Source organism: Hipposideros armiger, unplaced genomic scaffold (assembly GCF_001890085.2).
Source record: "Hipposideros armiger isolate ML-2016 unplaced genomic scaffold, ASM189008v1 scaffold_403, whole genome shotgun sequence".
Classification (NCBI taxonomy): Eukaryota; Metazoa; Chordata; class Mammalia; order Chiroptera; family Hipposideridae; genus Hipposideros; species Hipposideros armiger.
In genome coordinates this window covers 10,201-14,292 of record NW_017731753.1, presented here as the reverse complement: position 1 = coordinate 14,292, position 4,092 = coordinate 10,201, and the positions used below count along the sequence as shown (strand labels likewise).

Genomic DNA, 4,092 nt, shown 5'->3' with positions numbered 1-4,092 from the left:
TTCCCCTTTGCTGATTATTTTTTGAAAGGCCTCAAAAAAAGTCAATAGGTGCCACATCTGATTAAATCACTACAGCACATCAATTTTGCCCATTTATATTTTAAAAATACAAACCTGATATTTTCATTCTTTGCAAGAGCCTGAATTTCAGCAGTCTCCTTTCTGTCCTTGAAACCTATGCCATCAATAATAATTTTCACGTTTACAGGCCTTAATGTGTTGAGTAATAGACAATTCTGGCTTTTCTAGCCACTATGGACACCAACTTTTCATTTCTATTTAATACAGGTACCTCAAATCCCATGTGCTCAAAACAATCAGCTAAGATCTTCATGAAAATTTTCTGGCAAGAACTGGGGGTGTCATATGGATTCTGGGTTCCAGGGAGATAGGTTTGAGTCTAGCTCTGTTACTAAATATTAAATATGTGTGACCTGTTTACTAGTTTTGATACAAGTCACAACTCTTAGGACCTCTTGTGCACATGTATAAAGCGGGGTAGTTGGACAAGATACTTGCTAGTGACAGCTAATGTTACAGAGTGGCTCTTGTGACCCCAACACTTTCAACACTACATCGTCTGAACAACCCCAAGAAAAAGGGACTTTTATTGCCTTTGCTCTATAGTTGTAAAAACCCAAAGCATGATCAAGTTAATAATCTTGCCCAAGGTTCAAACAGCAAGAGAGTGTGAAGCAGAGCCAACCCAGGAGTAAACACTCTTAGCCACCTCATTGTACTGCTAAGGTGTGTATTCTACCGCCAATGTGCTTTGATTTATATTGACAGAAAGGAAAAGGTAACAGGTCTTCTCTCTGTCCTGCGCTCTTAAGAACTTGTGTACAGCCAGGAAGGTGGCCAATAAGCTTCCTGTGCCTCGCAAATCCTTAAAATCCCTTCTAGTTCTCCATTTGTGGGATTTTAATTCTGAATTAAATAATGCATCACTCATTGTGAATAGAAGCCTAGATTCCTGGTATAATGGGTTTTTTCCTCCTCTGTAGGGGGCTGAATGGTAACCTCCCAAAAGATATGCCCATGTCCTAATCCCTGGAACCTGTGAATATTTCTTTATATATAGTAAGAGAGTAAATGTTATCTTATTTGGGAAAGGGGTCTTGGCAATGTAATTACGTTACGGGTCTTGAGATAAGATTTCCCTAGATTATCCAAGTGGACCCTAAATGCTAAATAAGCAGCCACAGCAAAACATATTTTCATTCCTAAAATGACCTTTACAAAACACTTTCATTCCTAAAAGGACCTTTAGAAAAAAGAGGTTAGTCTTACAAATCACAAATGTTTCTCTATCCTTTAAACCTAACCTGTTATTTTTTTTTTAATTTTTTTTTTTTTTTACCATAAAACAAATCGAAAAACAGCTCATATGAGTGTACTTTTAAGAGAGAGGCAGAGGGCAAGTTCACACAAGGACACAGAGGACAAGTGAAGATGGAGGCAGACATGGGAGTGATGCGGCCACAAACCAAGGAATGTCCAGGGTTTCTGAGAGCCAGCAGACGCTAGAAGAGGCAAGGAAAGATTCTCTCCTAGAGTCCTAGAAGGAACCAACCCTGCCTATTCCCTGATTTCACATTGCTAGCCTCCAGAACTGTGAGAAAATACATTTCTTTTGTTTTAAGATAAAAGCCGTTGTGTGGTAATTTGTTGCAGCAGCCCTATCACACTAATACAGCACTCTAATCAGAACGAATTGGGTAAAACAAAGAGTGGTATCTGAAATATATTTACGTCCAGCGATTGCATAGTAAGTGAGCAAGAAATGTACTCTTTTAAGTATAAAATCATATCATAGAAATTAATATGCTTTAGGCCCTTTACGTATAAACTGGGAAACTCTAGCAAGGATTGGTAATCTTAAATAAGGAAAAAGCCCATCAGTAAAAGAACAATAGTCTACCTATTAGAAAGCAATATAGTTGAGAAGACTTGAAATGTAAACTTAATGTCTTCTGGCTTCAACCTTGATGCGCATGAGTACAAGTATGTGTATATGCGTATAAGTACATACATATTTAGATCCAGCCAGGCATGCCTGTAGTTTTTCCTTTCTAAATGCACACCCTATTATCCAGCCAAAGCAACACTGACAAAACACAAATCTGATGATCACATTATTCTCCTGCTTACCACTAATGATGTTGTAAAAAGGACTCTATTCCATTAGAAATTCCTTGAAGAGAACAAGCCTGTCTTTCTGGAGTATGGCAGTAAGGTTTGCAAAACCTAAAAAGCGCTTTAGTGGTTCTTAGGCCAGACCTGCTGAGGAAATGATGGAGAAGACCCACTATCTTCTAGATCTAATGGATAGGGGGAATTCTGCTAACTCCATTGTGTAAAGAGAGTACGGGAACTCGTGTAATTGTAACCCCTAGTAATTCGCCTGCCTTGTACCTGAGAAAGAACCAAGGGAGGTGACTACTTCATGTTTATATAGGGGAGGCATCCTGTTCTGTGTACCAACAAGCAGTCTCTCTCTTCAATGCGTGACATTAATAAATGTGACACAAAAGTATGTGTCACTTGATCACAAAGCCCCTGGAATTAGCGCTGTAAGAACTCAGAAGCCTGCTAGCAAAACATTTGCACGTATTGCAGCGTTGGGCAAAGTTACTTTAGAAAGCAATGAATAGTACATCAGAAATACAGCATGGGAAAGCTTATGTTTTAAAACAAACGTAGTCAGACATCTGGATACTCTGTATTTTAAATTGAGGCCAGAAAAATCTAGGCACTGCGTCTCCTCCCTCTTGGTTCAAAACCGAGGAACAATGGCTAAAATCGGGCTGTTTGCTATTCAAATGAGTCATCATAGCTCATTAGAGGAGAATCTTCTTTTTGAAAAATTTTTAAACTTTCACCCTGTCTTCCCCCATATCCTCTGTGTCTTCTTAGTGACTCTTTTCTGTGAATAGATATACAATTGGGGTGGGACTTTTCTAGCTGCCTTAGCAGGAAGCATTGTGCTAATGAAGTGCCCTTTTATCCTAACAAGCCAATAATTAGTCTCATTCAAAGCAGTCATTGAGTACAGGCTTGGATGCTAGGGCAGTTTTCTTTCAGCACCTAGGCCTGTCCTTTCAGCATTAGGTAGCACAGAATGGCAAGCAAAAGTATTTTAATCTCAGCCCACTGTGTTTCTTTTTCATTTGAATGCCCTCTGCCTATTTGAGTCTGTTCTGGTTTTGCAAATATGCTGAATCCTGAGTCATACATTCAACGGGAACATGGCTGGCTGTGCTATAATGCTTGCCAGGGAACTTCACCCCTGAAATGTCACAGCGGTAGGAGGCAGTTTTCCACAAAGGGCTCAAGAGGCAGAACTCGCAAGGGACGCTAAGTCCAAAACTAGAGGGCTGCCTAGGTAAACTAACAGTGTATTATTGCTATGCAAACCCTTGTAGGTGAACTCACCACAAAGCAAACACAGTAGGTAAGCAAGGCTGTGTGTGCCTCTGTGTGCTGTCTACATGTGCGTGTGCATACACACATACACACACACACACACACACACACACACACACACACACACAGATTACTTTCTGAAGCAGTAAATACCTAGCATGGGTTAACCATTAAGCAATGGAAAGCGGTAGTTTCCTTAGAAAAACCTACACTATTTACCATGATGTTAATAAGAAGGCTGCAAAAGAAACATTTGGAAAGCTGGACTCCTTGCTGCAAGTACTGGGTGGCTTTTTCCCTTGATAATTATGTATTTGCTGTCTAAGATTAATCAGGGAAGTTAATGGTGCAAAAAATTACATTTATAATCCAGTCGGAATACAGCTGTACTGCAAGCTAAGTTCTAAGTCCTATTAAAGTAAATGGAATTAATGGGCTGTCGCTGGCAATCTTTATATCTATCAGTTACTAATTAACATTCTTCGGTAAAGAATAGTTTGTGATGGGGAAAAAAATAAAACATACCTGAGTGGCAGCAATGGTAAAACTTTCAGTGGAGTCATTAAGACAAGTCAAAGCAGTGGCTGCTGGGGATGACACTGCTGGGTGTTCATGAGGCAGTGAACAAGAAATTGCCAATCTGTCATGTCATCAGTTAAAAAAAAA

General features: G+C 39.6%; 1 protein-coding gene across 1 annotated transcript in view; it reads right to left on the bottom strand.

The window, feature by feature from the left end:
* Positions 1-4,011, bottom strand: part of ZNF385D (zinc finger protein 385D) — a 169,201-nt gene extending 165,190 nt beyond the window's left edge. Inside the window, exon 1 of the mRNA XM_019663737.1 lies at positions 3,952-4,011. The gene's annotated coding sequence lies outside the window, so the exon portion shown is untranslated. The remainder of the gene's footprint in view (positions 1-3,951) is intronic.
* Positions 4,012-4,092: the final 81 nt, after the last annotated feature.